Source organism: Silurus meridionalis, chromosome 6 (assembly GCF_014805685.1).
Source record: "Silurus meridionalis isolate SWU-2019-XX chromosome 6, ASM1480568v1, whole genome shotgun sequence".
NCBI lineage: Eukaryota > Metazoa > Chordata > Actinopteri > Siluriformes > Siluridae > Silurus > Silurus meridionalis.
This window is the reverse complement of record NC_060889.1, coordinates 33,970,993-33,988,208: the sequence shown is the minus strand read 5'-3', so window position 1 is coordinate 33,988,208 and position 17,216 is coordinate 33,970,993. Positions and strand designations below refer to the sequence as shown.

Here is a 17,216-nt window from a genome sequence, read left to right as displayed (position 1 = left end):
TCTCCATTTACCAGTCATAGTACCAACATTTAAAGTACCAACCCGAACCTCCACTCTCCTACACTTCTCCTTTCCCTGCCATCGCTGTCTTCCTCCTCTCCTTCTCCTCCTTTGGCCAACAGTAGCCCAATTTTCACTGTTGGTAACCCAGGCCTCAACCAATCAATTATGAATTTCTGGTCTATGATCTGCATATTTGATTTGGCACGTTTAACACTGGATGCCCTTCCTAACGCAACCCTCCCCATTTATCTGGGCTTGGGATCAGCACTAAGAGTGCACTGGCTTGTGCCTCCCTAATGACTGGCTTATGTGGGTGCTTCTATCAGGTACAAAAATGAGAGTGTGAGTTGATGGACAGTTGCTTATTCAGGTGCTTGTTTATTCTCTTGTCATTTCAAGACTGGATTCTGCAGCTTTCTGCTGGCAGGTCTTCCTCTGAATGCTATTCACCCACTGCAAATGATTCAAAATGCAGTTGTGTGATGCTCTCCCTCACCACCCCACTGCTGTTCCGTTCACTGGCTTCTGGTAACTGCACGTATCAGATTCAAAACAGTGACGTTCACCTACAAGGCCAAAAATGGTTCGGCACCATATTACCTCAGAGACCTCATCACACCTCACACTGCATAATGTTAATAGCTTTGATTAAGTATTCAGCGTTCTTCTCATTCACATGTAATACTGTGTATTTCTGGAAGCCCTTCATCTTCATCCAACTGCTCCATGAGCTCCACCATCACTGTCACATGATAAAGCACAGTCCATCAACTGTTTATCAAGTAAAGTGAAAATCAGCTCTGATTTCATTTTATTCCATCAGAAAAACCCAAACCTACTGTGAAAGTGGATCCTCAGAGCTTCATCTACACTGGAGACACCATCACTCTGAGCTGTGATCTGCAGGAGACTGGATGGGAGTTTTTCTGGTACAGAAATTCACAGTTTGAGAGGAATGAACCCAGAGATACCAACACACTCAGTGTGAGAGTTGATATTGCAGGAGAAACAGTGTATCAGTGTCGTGCAAGCAGGACAATCAACAACATCTATAACAACTACGACTACGTCTACACAAGACTCAGTGATTCTGTCACCATTACAGCAAAGGTATTTCATGATTATTTGTGTTTTTAATAATTGAAGTGTGAATAAAAATTGCACAATTATGACTAATTATTATTAATTGCATTTTGTCCATAATATTTTGAGGAATGCATGAATTACTTTTAAAAAGTATTTGGTATCTGTTTTTCCATTTGTAATAAAATCTATCAAGGCAAAGTAAAGAAAGTACAGAAGTGAAATATGTGTTTATCAGGTAGAGATTCACTCTTATATGTAAGATACAAACGAGTGTATACAGGTGTTACATTTTATTTGGAAAAGAACAGAGAAGTTTATTCATCATGGTTTCTCTCTAATATAACATTAAATAAACAGAGAAAGACAGAAGCAGAAGCAAATATTATACATTTCATTTTGATAATAGATGCCTGTTAATAAATACATAAATATGAGAACATAAATAATAAATATTTATATGTTTATAGTATAAATAAATATTATTAACATATTTAATTAAATTAGACATTTTACAAATTGAAGAATTCATTACTGTTTTTTTGGGGTGATGAAGGACATCATTTGTTCAACATGGAATATGTGTCAAATGTTAAATCTGTTTTATTCTAAAATCATATGTTAAAGCACAGTGAATCTACTGCATGTGTTGAAAATAAAAATTAACTCTGACACCTTTATTTTATATCAACAGCAAAACCCAAACCAACTCTGAGATCATTTCTTTCGAGCCTCATCAACAGTGAAGACACCATCACTCTGAGCTGTGATCTGCAGGACTGGAGAGAATGGGAGTTCTTCTGGTACAATAATTCAAAGAAGGTGAGCAATGTAGCGAAGAAAACCAACACATTTAGTGTGAATGTCAATCATGCACTAGAAAGAGTCATTGAGCATGGAGAAGTGATTAGATACAGCTCAGTGATCCTGTCAAGATCACAGCAAAAGGTACATCAATCTTTCATTTTCAACTGTTTTTGTGTGATATTGTTACTCAGTCATAACAAGATATATTTTATAAAGATCTTTATATTTGTATGGAAACTGAGAAATGCAGAAAGACTCACTATAACTAGATGTTAAATTCTGGATTCTGTTTGGTCAAATGGCTTTAATTAATTTTGATATAAATTCATCTCTGATATCTCACAGTGCACTCAGTCTAATATAATTGATTCTGTAGTAACTGGTCATGTTCTAGAAAATTTTATAATCCTGCAACCAAAGTTTTAAATGATTATAATGCACCATGAAGGAACACCAACACTTCATACAGAAGAGATATGGCACTTGCATGAATTCACACACACACACACACACACACACACACACACACACACACACACACACACACAACACACACTGTCTAGATCTAATTGCCAGTAAACAAAATCACAAATAAATTATTACAATAGTTTTTACTAATTCAGTCAGTTGTATTTATTTGTAAAACAATAATTATTATTTGTATGTTCAACATAAATAATAACATTTGACAAAATACACATTCCTAGAAAGATTATAATTGTTAATATTTATTTGTCAGAGAGAGCAGTTTTAGTACTGAGTTTATCTTCACAAAACTGAAAGAGATTAAATAATAAAAGATAAGCACAGTCAATCTTCTGCTTATTGTTTAAAAAGTGAAAATCAGCTCTGACACCTTCATCATTTTATTCCATCAGAAAAACCCAAACCGACTGTGAGAGTGAATCCTCAGAGCTTCATCTACACTGGAGACACCATCACTCTGAGCTGTGAGCTGCAGGAGACTGGATGGGAGTTTTTCTGGTACAATAATTCACAGTTTAAGAGGAATGAACCCAGATATTCCAACACACTCAGTGTGAGAGTTGATATTGCAGGAGAAACAGTGTATCAGTGTCGTGCAAGCAGGACAATCAACAACATCTATAACAACTACGACTACGTCTACACAAGACTGTTTTTCAACAGGTTTAGGAGACATATTTACAAATATCAAAATAAGTTTATATTTATTTGTCATTTGTGGCCTCATCTGTAAGAAGGTGTAACAGGGCGAGGTGTGTTTTTACCCCACAGAAAGACCCAAACCAGTGGCATCTATAAATCCTGATAATCAGGTGTTCAGTGGAGACACTGTCACTCTGAGATGTGAGATACAGGATGAAAGTGTATCTAGGTGGCAGTACAGCTGGTATAAAGATGCTTCACTCAGTCCTGTCAGTAGTGTACAGATGTACACAATCAGTAGTGTTGAAGTGACACACACAGGTAAATACACCTGTAAAGGAAGAGAGAGTGGAGGCTCACGTTCCTCACACCTCAGTGATGCTGTTACACTGACTGTATCAGGTGAGTGTGTACATTTTTTGGAGCCATTATAAAAATTAGTAATTAGACATTTATGTATTATCTCTTACTGTGTAATATGAGATGGTTTTAAAATGTTTTGAGATTCACACGCCACAGATCCGGGCGCTACCAAATGTCCTTGGACGCCTTAAAACCTGGCAGTAGAACTTGTTATTGAGGGTGTGGCTCCTGGGGATGAATTGTCAATGCACAATGCTGCAACAGTAAAAAAAGCTGATGAACATGAACTTGCTTGAGCTGCGGAACTGCCTCACCCTTTTCAGTCATGGAGATTTTCGGCTCTTCCACTGTGAAGACTTTTGATCGTCTCAGGGTCAGACTCATACACCCAAGTTTTGTCATCTTCGACATGAATGACGGGTCGTCCACAGCACGATGACGTAGTTCTTTGTAGACTTTAACAAGGTTCTTCAATGATCTTCAAGTTGATGAATAGTTTTGACATTTTCAGAGGTTGAGCAACCTTAACAAAGGTCTTCCTGATTTCTCATCATCTTCCAGTGATGTTCTATTGCTCTTAAAGTGCACGTGCCACTCAAAACACCTTGAATAACCCACAAATCGCAATAAACTTTCCAAATCATGTCAAAACATCTCTGTTTGTGTGCACAGTTTGATGAAAATTGCTGATGTGAAAATGTGCATGTATAGAATAGCACCAGCTGCACAGCTCCTGATGTACACAGGATGATCTTTTGGCAGACTGACTTATGAAGGTCGGTGCTCCCTGTGACTGTGCATGCAACATTGTGCTGTTGGCATGTTACAAAACTAATCTTGAAACATTTTTAAATAACCTCATACATAGTGCAGTGGCCTTTTTATCAGGAGATCCCTATTTTGACATTAACAACATACAGGTGTTATTTACAAGGACGGATTTTTCTTTTCAGGCTCTGCTTTTTAACTGATGAACAAAAAAACAGAAGCAAATTAAAATCTATTAAAATGAACATTTATTCAGAAGATTAATGTTATTTAATTTTTTTTTATTTATTCTAGAAACGATAAACATACATCAGTTAAAACACAACAATAACCATTAAATAATAACTATTTGCTTATTTTAATATGTGCATGTTTTTTCTTTTGGATTCTGATTGAAATGTTTTATTTATTAGTTATTTATAAATTTATAGTGACCCCTAGTGGTCAAAAATCAAACATTTGTATCAAATGTACAACATAAACTTTGAATTATATATTAAATAAATTGTATGTTAACATGTTTATATATTATGTGAAAATATAATAATGTGAAAAGCAGCTCTGACACCTTCATCATTTTAAACTAACAGCTAAACCCAAACTGACTATCAGAGTGAATCCTCAGAGCTCCATCTCCACTGGAGACACCATCACTCTGAGCTGTGAGCTGCAGGAGACTAATGCAGAGTTTCTCTATTATTATAGTAATCAGCAAATACAGACACCAGCAAACTCATTTAAAGTGACAGTCAATAATGCAGGAGAAACAGTGTTCTGTGCACGCACAAGAAACTACTTGTACTACTACACAGAGTACAGTAAAGCTGTTAATATTACAGTAAAAGGTATGTCATGATTTAAATAACAGCTTTGATATTGTAGGATGTGAATAACAAATATTTCATAATTATTGCAATTCCATGTTATTCTATAATGTGTTAAATAATCTTGAAGAGCAGGTATTATTCATCAATAAATAAACCACCCCAAAATTAATGAACACAGTCATAATCTCTTATAAACATGTTTATGTCTGTATGGAAACAGAGAAATGCAGAAATTATTTTAATAACAAACCACATCATTTAAATTCTGGATTCTGATCAAAACTTTTTTTTTATAAAAAAAACATGCAGTTGTTATGGTGAAGTTTTGTATCTGTTTTTGGTGCTTTGTAACAAAGATTAATACGATTCATCTTTATAGCTTTAAAGTATTTAATAATGAAAGTGTGTGTAACTCAGATGTGAGTCAGGGTCGAGACTCACTAACATGAGTTACAGCAGAAATCAGCCAAAACACAGACAGGTCACGTTCCACATCTTGTGCTTTATTTTACTGGCAACAGCGTTATTTCCTAATCAAAAGATACTTAAATAATCAACAGAAATAATAAAATAATCATCAGTCTTAACCTGCAGTACTGTGAAAAATCTGGTGGCAGAATGTTCCCATAATGCTCTCTGCTCTTAAAGGAGCCACAACATATAACAAAGAGTCTGCTGAGTAAAATTTTATATTTCCTGTGTAACAGAGAGACCATCAGTACTGAGTGTATCCCCACAGAACTGGCTGACTGAAGGAGACTCAGTGACTCTAAGCTGTGAGGTTACAGACTCCTCTACAGACTGGACATTCAGCTGGTACACAGTTGTTCCCTACAGAGACGGTGTAACTGCAACACAATATACTCATGGCTTTATCATGTATGTGGAGCTTCTCTCAGACAGCAGCAGAGGATCTGGAGGCTCCTACACTCTCAGTCCTTCTGCTCTTCATCACACAGGAGTTTATGTGTGTAGAGGAGAGAGAGGAGAACCAGTCAGTCACACACTGTACAGCAAACCACAGCCTCTATGGATCTCTGGTGAGGGAAATTAACTGTTTTTAAATAGTATCAGAGAAAAAAATATATCAGTACAGTGGTATTGACATGAGTGAACATACAATTTTTTGAGATAATGAAGGTCATGATTTTTTGCTTGATGAGCAAAAATTTGAGACACATTTAGACTTATCAGTGTTGCACACACGCTCACACCACACAACACCTGTGATGAATCTCGAGATACACAACACTGGCCTCATCATGTTTTTTATATTTTTTTTATATCTATTAAAAAGTAAGTGAAAGGTCAGTGCTCAGAAGAAGATAATGTCTATTGAATTAAAGCGTGAAATTATAGGAAAACATGAGCAAGGTTAAAATTGATTTCACAGTATGTAGAATGTATTTGTGTTATCTGTTGATTTGAATAAAACTTTGTTTTTGTTACTTCAAGTCCAGTTAACCAACAATACATCTTTAAAGCTAATGGTGATTTCATAATGAATCATAAAACCAGTTTATTTCTTTACATTCTTTTATTATGTTTTATACAATATTTGTCATTTATAAATACATTTTCTTATTTAAAACATAAAAACTGTGCATTTGCTGTGATTAATGGATTTCATTAATTTAATAAAATTTGCTTTGAAAACAGCATTAAATCAGCAATTACAACAATTAAACTCGTATGTCTACACTGTATAAGAAGAAATGTATTTATCATTTATCAGTTAATGTATATGAGGTGGTAAATGACACAAATTTACATCTTGTAACAATTGCAATATTTTCCTCTTTTCCCAGTTTTGGGAACCAACACAATAATAGGCAGGTGGTCATAATGTTATGCCTAATCAGTGTTTATTCTCTGTTTTGCATTCTGGTTATTTTTATGCTGAAGATCTGATTTTCATAGAGTTCTTCATATTTAACATTTTGCTTTTATGATGATGATTATTCCATAATAAACCTGTGTGTGTTTTGTCTCATGATGTGGCTTTGGTTATCAAATTAATAGACATCATTCTGAACAAACACACATTTTTATCCTCACTGCATTAAAATTTGTACATATCTTTTTTTTGTTTCTTCTGTGTTGAAGGTGAATCTCCTCCAGTGTCTCTGATCATCAGTCCCAGCAGAACTCAACACTTTACTCGTCACTCTCTCTCACTGAGCTGTGAGGACCAGAGTAACTCTACTGGATGGACAGTGAGACGATACACAGACAGTGAAGGAGTGTTAGATTGTTCACAGTGGAGATCAGTTACAGGATCTACATGTAACATCAGCTTCCTCTCCACATCCTACACTGGAGTTTACTGGTGCGAGTCTGAATCTGGAGAAAACAGTAAGCCTGTCAACATCACAGTTCATGGTGAGTCTTCATGTTTACTGTTAAAGAGAAAGAGAAATGTTTCATTACTGAATATTCAGAACATCAACAGTTCACAATTCAACAAACTGTTCAAGATGAATTTGATGTTTTTCGCTCTACATTAATCAATAAATATTATTGTGTAATTGTGAGTATGGATGTGTGTAACTTACATACACTGATAATAATAATAAAATTAATCAATTACTGATAATCAATCAGGGACATCAGAGAACATGTGATTTCTCTCTGTTTATGGTGATTACTGCCACTAATTCATTTATGTTTAATGTTATAATATTTAAATTGTGTCTGTAATGTAGAGTGCAAGGTGGAAACCTGTTTTATATCAATGAGCTTCATCATTAAAAATACATGCAAAGTGCAGTGTGTTTCACCTTCACTCATAAGTAAAGATGTAGATGATGGAGTGGAAAGGAAGAGCATAGAGCTCAGTGCTGTCATCTGTGACTGTTTCTCTGCACACACTCTTCACTCCTTCATTCTTGCATGTTCACTGATGCTGCTCTACACACTCAGTAGTGTCGCCTCACACACTCTATTAAACATTAGATTTAAACAGCATCATGTGTTTTGTTAAGTTACATGTATTGTAGAAGATGCTGCAGCTTCTCCTCTTGATATTTTCACACAACACAGTTTACAGTCTGCTTTATTTTCATCATTAATTATGAAATATTTCCAGATCACTTTCATTTCCTGTCATCTGTTCATTAGTACAACATCCACTAGTCTGAAGAAGCACATCAGATGTTAGTATTAGTTTAGTGTGACACTGAGCTTCTTCACTACAGTAGATATCTGTACAGAGCAAACAGCACCATCAGGGACTTCTCCAATCCTAGTCACAAATTGTGCCAAAAACTTCCTTTCTAAGAGACATAACATTTTATTCATGTGATTTCTCTGTTCTAGATGGTGATGTGATCCTGGAGAGTTCTGTCCATCCTGTGACTGAGGGAGATCCTCTGACTCTACACTGTTTATATCGTAACACAAATCCCTCAAACCTCCGAGCTGATTTCTATAAAGATGGATCAGTCGTCCAGAACCAGACTACAGGAGAGATGATCATCCATAAAGTCTCAAAGTCAGATGAAGGTTTCTACCACTGTAAACACCCAGAGAGAGGAGAGTCACCGAGAAGCTGGATCTCAGTCAGACGTGAGAATTTTTATATTTATTCATCTTTTAATGCAGTTTATAGGTGCAGTGTTTAAGAGATTTCAGTTTCTGTTTTTCAGTCTCAGATTCTTCACCCAGTGGTGGATCAGTAGGAGTGACTGTTGGACTGATTTTGGTCTTTTGTTCATTGTTTTGGTGATTTAATGATTCTGCTGTGGTTCTACAAAATGAAGAAAGGTAATAAGTTGTAAAATATGATTTTACTGTAGTATGCAGTTCAGACATGTTTTATCTTTCTGTTATTAGAATTATCCATAATTATTATTTGTTCCTGTTTCTACTGTATATTTAATCTTTGTGGTCTTTCTGTGTAATTTAAAGTTTTATTATTTACTGTACATCCTCTTTAGATCTATAATCTCTCTCTCTCTCTCTCTCTCTCTCTCTCTCTCTCTCTCTCTCTCTCTTTATAGAAAACAGCAGAAATCCAATCAGGAATCTCAGTCAGGACACAAACCACTTCAGACTGGTCAGATTCTGTCTCAGTAACTGATTATTTCTGCATCTGTTCATTAAAATACTTACTGTTACTGTAATTTAACTTCATGAACATTTCAGATATTATATTTAGAGATTTCGCTCTGATTTCTGTAGGAAATGAACACCTTTATGCCGCTGTGGATCAGGCAGATACGAGTGGAACAGGTAGCTTTATTTCATTTCAGACTTTTTCTCCTGCATTAAGTATTGATTTACTCTTTACAGTGTAGTAGTAAAGTAAAGCAGTATCTTGTAGTGATTAACACACTGCACTGTGTTCAGATGAAGCTGCAGCTGGAAGCAGTGCCACTTACGCACAGGTCATGAAGAAAAAGAAGGCAAAGAAGAACAATGGTAGTGTTTTAATGGCATTTTTCATTTCATTTTTTATTTAGAACAGTAAGAAAGTAATCACATTCAGTCATGTATTATACTGCTGAAGATCATTGAGATGGTTTTGTTCTCTGCTACTGCAGGTGCTGATGCTGAACTCGGCATGAATGATGTGACTTACGCTGAGATTCAACTAAAACCCATGAAAAAAGAGAAGAAAGCACAAGGTAAAGATAAATAAAGAACATTTATTCTGTATTATTGATCACCTGCACACTGTTAATGTTTTATGTAATGATGTAATAAAACACTCTGTTTGGTGCTGCTACAAAGAAAAAGTCACCAACAGAATAGTGTAAAGTGAAGATTTTATTTTCATTTAATAGCAAGTGTTTTATTCTCTTTATAACACAGACAGTATTCACTACTTCACGTTTTAATTAATTATCAAATGATACGTCATTGTTTCTATTACTTAGAGTGAAATTACACAGTGGGAAATTATACAGAGCAAGTTGTTTCCTGTTCTCACTTTCAGTATTGCAGCTATAAACAGTTATTGTTTAGGCCTCTCTTTTTCTTTTCTCTACATTAATAGGAAAATGCAGCTTCATAAATTATAAACCTCCTGTAAACTCCTGTTCTTGCAAGATCATGTGAACAAATTGTTAATATAAAATCTATAACATACCAAAATATGCCTTAAAACACCTCCTGTCCAATGAGATTTGAGAATTCAACAGTGCTGTAGATGATCTGTATTTTCTCAGTAAATTAATGATTTGTTTTTGGCTCCCGAGTAGAAAAGACCAGTGTGGGTGATGATACTGTTTACTCAGAACTGCATCAGAACATGAAGGTAAAACTCATCACATTTATAAAGCTTTAAAGACGATCCACACACCATGAAGTGAAAAACATATTTAAAGGTGGATTATGTAGAAAAGGCAGTTACAAAGACAATTACAAAAACATTAAAAATAATTGTTTACATATGCAGATAAACAAAAACCTACATACATGTTATTTTAGTATCTACACAACTTTTTCTCATCTCATTCTACTTGGTCATTTATTTCATAGTAAATTATAAACATGAAAAATACTAACAAGATGAATAATCTACTGATTTGCTGCTGTAGTCTGTAATATTGATCCAAACTGTTGAATAATTTAAGCCATCATTAATATCAATATCAGGAGAAATGTATTATTGTCTCTTTCTGCAGTGATCCATGTGTCTGTCTACACTGATGAAGCTACAGAGATCAAACTGATAGATGGAAAACTCTGAGTTTGTGTTTGTTGTCTGTTTTTTTTTCCTTAAAATGCTCTGCTGTTAAACCAAACTGCTTTGATCTAAACCTAATGATACCTGGTGGCTTTTTCTGAGAACTTGCTTGCATCAACCATTCACACAATTCCAGAGAGACACAACATCAGGATTTCACTGGATGTGTGTAAATAACAGAAATTCAGGCCCTGGAAGTCATTCTGAAGATTCTATTGATTAAACACCCCACCAACTGGTTTCCTTGCCCGTATCACTTTAACATTCCCAGAGAGTAGGACCTGCCTAAGAGTCTCTACTGACTGGAGAAGTTCTTCACTCAGATGCTCCTTGTTGTGTGGAGCCCAACACCAGGAATCCACACATGGAGGCTGAACAAATATTACTGGAGGAATTCCTTACCAATCTTTGTACCACATATGCAATTGTATGGTTGCTTATACAGTATCTGGACTTCCAGTTGTGTCATGGAAATGAGCAGATGGGAACCATTTGATCCATAATAGTGGAATGAGCTGAACTGTTCAGTACAGCAGAAATAATAAACAATGTTTGGCTGGATTCAGTTTCATATTTATGCAAAATGAAAGACTGAATTACATTTATAAATGTTTGAATGAACAGATATATTTTTAAATCCAGGATATTATTTTGAAGCTTAACTTTTCTCACTGTCCTCATTGGTCTATTTATGAATCTATTGCAATTTATACATGAAATAAAATCATTTAACTAGTCACTTATGTCCAGGTTTATTTTGTTCACTTTCATTTATGTATTTATGAAAATATTTTCTAATCACTTTCAAAACCAGTTTATAAACATTAAGATCAAATCCAAGAAGTTCTATGAAGGTGCCACTTGACTTAGTGAGAGTCCAAGAACCTGAATTATCTCATCACACCAATGCAACATCACCACAAATGGAGTTTTTCTCTCTTTAAGTAAAATATAAATGTATTTGGAGATGTATGGAATTTGATGAGTTGCAGAATTAATGAGACTGGTGTTATCAGGGGTGGATGGTGGTGCAGCAGGTCATGTTGCCATCTCAGAGTTCCTTCAATCCTGAGCTCAGGCTGCTGTTTGAATGGAGTTGTTCTTCATACAGTAGGTGAATCCCTTCTACATTTTTACAGTCAGGAAGGTGGACTGAATTATTGAATGAATCTACTGTATGTATGATCTCCTGTAATGGACTCATCCACTGCTCCTGGGATTAAACTCTATATTGATCACAGCCATGAGCAGGATAAAGCAGCTCCACACCTCCATACACACCTAACAAACCTGAATGAAATAAACATGAGGAAACTGCATACAGATCCTGTAATATAGAGAAAAATCATCCCTCTTCATTTCTCACATCACACCATGAAGCACTAATTACTGTAAAGACATTAATAGAATGTTAAATGTTTATACTGTAATTATTATTTATTAATGTTTAGTTTGTTTACAACACGGCTAAAGTAGGACAAATAAATTAGTGCTGCTTCACATATCAATAAAAAGGAGAAATAATGAAATAAATGACTTAAATAATGACTTAAATAAAACTTTGCTACAATAAATCATCTGACATTTTCTCAGGTTTTATTTTTAAATTTTTTTTTAAACTGTAACTTTTTCATTCTTTTTTGACAATGTGGGTTTCAGACTGACAGGACTGTACCAACAGAGAAAAGAACAGGGGGTAAATAAAACAATTATAAATAAATATCTATTTTACATTAAGTAAATATTCTCCTTTTTGAAACTTTCAGGTGTGTAGAAACTCTTTTCTATGTTCAGGTTTTTCAGAATATAAGAAGATAAAATGTACTTTAAAGATTTTTGAATAAAAAAGTAATTAAATGTGGAAACGCTCAGGATTACACTTATACTTGCAGTTACCACTAGAGGGCAACAAAGACGTAGGTTTTACTTTTTAACCGCTTTCTCTCCTTCATTCCTCGAAACACGAAGTGTTCACTAAATCTACTTTAACCAGATAAAATATTTTCCAGCTTATTTTTTATTTTTATTATTAATATTCAAAATGTGTTTAACTCTTCTCATGGGTGTTCTTACCCGCAGTATTTTGCGGATTGTATTGCATTATATGAGATGTGGGGTTTATGTGAGCAGGTATTATCTGAGACTCCTGTCCAGGTTCTTCTCTGCACTCCAGGTCTGAAGCAGGAATCAGGAACTCGCTTTGATTATTTTGCTATTCAGTTCTTGTATTGTGAAAAAACGTTATTGAGCTACATCTGTCCTGATGCTGAGTTTGCTCAGAGTTTGCTCAGAGACTGAGACTGGATTTAAGTAATTTTCTGGGCAGGTTCAGCTAATCAATTAAAAAACCTGGAGAATTCTAGGTAGCTGAATTCTCCTGAATGGCTGCTTTCAATGTGCTGCTTTTGCCCTCTGCTGGCTGTTTGAGGTGTAGCACAGCCTCTTACAATAAAAAAAAAAAATAAATAAAAATAATTTTGCAGTAATTTTATGCTTGTTACAGCAGAAGACAAAGAGACAAAATAAATATAAAACCGAGTTTGCTCAGAGACTCTGCCAGAACTCTCTATACAGTCAAGCTCTAAGTGGTCAGTGTGGTTGAAAAAGTACATCACAACATTCTTTGTCTTTTTCACTTCAGTTGTTTTCACCACACTTTTAAACATATGACTTACAATTAACCAAGTAGAATAAAATGAGTGAAGTTGTGAAGGAAGCTATCAAAATAACACATATGAACATGTTCAGACCATCACGGGTTTTAAGAGGGTTTTGTGAATATTGATTTTTGTGTATATGAAAATGTTAATGTTTTTGCAGTTGTCTTGTTTCTGCTTGTGGCCCAAATTCAACCCACTGTACCTTTAAACCTATTTCTTACTTCATGGTGTGTGGATTGTCTTTAAAGCTTTATAAATATGATGAGTTTTACCTTCATGTTATGATGCAGCTCTGAGTAAACAGTATCATCACCCACTCTGGTCTTTTCTAGTTGGGGAAAGAAACAAATTTGTTAGTTAATTTCTAAAACCTACAGTTCATCTACAGCGCTGTTCAATTCTCAAATCTGATTAGTCAGCTGCATTTAGTGTTTCTAAGAGATGCATAAACAATGATGCTTTATAGCTTCTATATTGAAAGTGAGATCATGAACCAACTTGATTTTGTAAAATGTCCTCAAGAGACACTTGTGGTATAATTTTCTAGACAAGAGACACTATAAGAAAATGAAAAGACAATATTGTAGAAGAAGAGGGTTTAATACACAAATCAAAACAGTAGAAATAAAGTAGACTTTCTCCTATTTTATATTATTTATTAATATTTACATCATTATATAAAAATATAAAATGGTAAACATGTAATATTGACAAAGGCACATGAGTTTTCTCAGTTTATTACTTGTAATTCATATGATATTATTTCTACCAGGTTTAGTTTTTAAACAGAAGAAAACAGCAGTATATATGCATTAGTTGTAGAACTGAGGAGACACAAAACACAATATTAGTTCCACTCCATAATTCAGATCAGTCAATGAACTTGTTTTTTATGTTGCATTAATGCAAAGCTAACTTCCTTTAACTCCAGTAACACTGAGCTTCTCACCAGCTGCTCTGACTGCAGTCACCTTTACAGAAAATACAACCTACACTGGAAACTATTCCACTGCACATTTTCATTCTCAAATCCTGCAACTGAAACCATATTCACTCTCTGGATATGAAGCAAATCTCACTAGTGCATGTTCTAGCACACAACAAAGCATTCTCTGGACAACAATGTTGTGCAGATTTCTGTGTTTGTATAAGCTTCACTACAGGTTTAAATGTGCAGGTCACCATGTTGGGATTGAACTCACTCCAACAGCAGACACATTTATATCCCACATGTCAGATGGTATTTAGCAGAACCAGAACTCAACCCTAAAACAATCCATCAACATTTTCTCTTAAACAATATATTTTACAATAAATATTTCCACACATTTGTACTGTTTTGCATAAGCAGAATGTAGGCTTTATTACAGTCTACTCACATGGTCACTTTCACCTCATGAGGAGGTTTGCAGGCTTTAACTAAACAAATCCAGACAGAACAATGAGGATATTTATGAGATGCAGAGCAAATAACAGCATGTAATTAAAATAAAAAATCATTATTATTGTAAAATCCACACAATAAGCAATAATAAAATGATTTGACAGTAAACGCATCGTCTTTTTATAGATGAACTTCGTTCACTCCTCCATGACTGCATTCTCAATTTTGTCTTCATCAGTGTGAGCTGTTAAAGAAATTTACAATGCCACTGATTTAATTTCAAAGTGTATTCCAGGTGTTTATGACAGAAAAAAACTAACAAACAGCATTTAATCTCATTCTTTTGGTTTTGGTTTAATAAAGTAGTAATGTGAAATGTAGAGATACTGAAAGAGTTCTTACCTCGAGCTCTGGAACATTTGACCAGCAGAATGATGGTGATCAGCAGATATGGAGATGCCGTCACTACACTACTGATCAGCATGAGCACTGAGAATGGAGCTTCTACATGTGATGGACCAGATACTGAATACAATAATAACAATAATAACAATAATAATAATAATAATAATAATAATAATAGTAATAATATCACTTTATTTATGATGAACTGAACATGTTTTTCCTCAATCTGCAGTACAAGTACATTAGTGTTCACTTCTAGGCACAGGAGCAACATTACATGTGAACACTACTTTTGTACACAGATTAACATAAACCCTGTATAACTTACATTATGTAGGGACACTGAATTCAGCTTATACAGTTAAATTAATATTAAAATGATTTCTCACGTCTGACTGAGATCCAGCTTCTCGGTGACTCTCCTCTCTCTGGGTGTTTACAGTGGTAGAAACCTTCATCTGACTTTGAGACTTTATGGATCATCATCTCTCCTGTAGTCTGGTTCTGGACGACTGATCCATCTTTATAGAAATCAGCTCGGAGGTTTGATGGATTTGTGTTACGATATAAACAGTGTAGAGTCAGAGGATGTCCCTCAGTCACAGGATGAACAGAACTCTCCAGGATCACATCACCATCTAGAACACAGAAATCATATTTACAGCTAAACATGATTCCAAGGTGTTTATAGATAATATAAAATGAAGACTTGTTATTCATTCAGTACAATTTCATTTGTAAATGTACTTTTAAAATTAGATGTTATACCTAATCAGATTCACATGGAGAAATAGACTGAGATCATTAAGATAATTTATTTGTATTAAATTTAATTTAATAATCCTGGGGATTTTGCACATGTTTAATTGAAATCTTTAGAAAATTCTACACACACACTCATGAGAAAATGTTCACATGAATGATGGCTGCATCGATACATATATCTGATATCAGACATAATTCTATCATCTGATGTGCTTCTTCAGTCTAGTGGATGTTGTTCTAATGAACAGATGACAGGAAATGAAAGTGATCTGGAAATATTTCACAATAAATGAAAAGAAATAATGAAAAAAGCAGACTGCAAACTGTGCTCTATAACTTTCTAAAATACATGTAACAAAACTCTGTTGAAATATAATGTGGAATAGAGTGTGTAAGAGCAGCACTCCTGAGGGCACAGAGCAGCATCAGTGAACATATCCACACAAAATAATCTCAGGGTGCCATTAATTTAAAACACATTAGTGTACTTCCTTTACAAAAAAGAGTGCCACCTTGCACTCTACATTACAGACACAATTTAAATATCATAACATTAAACATAAAATTTACACAATGTAATAGTTACACACAGCAGTAATCACTATAAACACAGAGAAATCAAATGTTCTCTGACGTCTCTGATTGATTATTACTCAGTAATTGATTATTTTTATCATCATTATCAGTGTGAGTATGTAAATAAACTTGTAGTCAGTTTGGAAAACATGACTTACACACATCCATACTCAGAATTACACAATAATATTTATTGAGTAAAGTAGAGAGAAAATAATCTTTCAAAATTTCTTCTTGAACAGTTTGTTGAATTGTAATGAACTGATGTTCTGAATATTCTGTAATGAAACATTTCTCTTTCTCTTTAACAGTAAACACACTACATGAAGACTCACCATGAACTGTGATGTTGACAGGATTACTGTTTTCTCCAGATTCAGACTCACACCAGTAAACTCCAGTGTAGGATGTGGAGAGGAAGCTGATGTTACATGTAGATCCTGTAACTGATCCCCACTGTGAACAATCTAACACTCCTTCACTGTCTGTGTATCGTCTCACTGTCCATCCAGTAGAGTTACTCTGGTCCTCACAGCTCAGTGAGAGAGAGTCACGAGTAAAGTGTTGAGTTCTGCTGGGACTGATGATCAGAGACACTGGAGGAGATTCACCTTAAACATGCACATACACACACACACACACACACACACACACACAAACACACACACACACACATACACACACACTTTATATTTTATAGCATTGTACAGTCACAAACAATTTAAGCAGTACATTGGTTTAAACTAATTGAAGCT

The 17,216-nt window shown here is 34.8% G+C and overlaps 1 protein-coding gene and 2 long non-coding RNA genes across 3 annotated transcripts in view; 2 read left to right on the top strand and 1 right to left on the bottom strand.

The window, feature by feature from the left end:
* LOC124386918 overlaps positions 1-3,022 on the top strand; it is a 48,797-nt gene extending 45,775 nt beyond the window's left edge. Inside the window, exons 2-3 of the long non-coding RNA XR_006926050.1 lie at positions 1,781-1,908; positions 2,772-3,022. This is a non-coding gene — a long non-coding RNA (uncharacterized LOC124386918). The remainder of the gene's footprint in view (positions 1-1,780; positions 1,909-2,771) is intronic.
* The window catches only part of LOC124386907 (carcinoembryonic antigen-related cell adhesion molecule 5-like), a 403,644-nt gene that overhangs the window by 62,226 nt on the left and 324,202 nt on the right, over positions 1-17,216 (bottom strand). The window lies entirely within an intron of this gene.
* Positions 8,981-10,786, top strand: LOC124386915. Its single transcript, XR_006926047.1, has 6 exons — positions 8,981-9,036; positions 9,162-9,212; positions 9,330-9,401; positions 9,524-9,607; positions 10,184-10,239; positions 10,610-10,786. It is a non-coding gene; the product is annotated as an uncharacterized LOC124386915 (long non-coding RNA).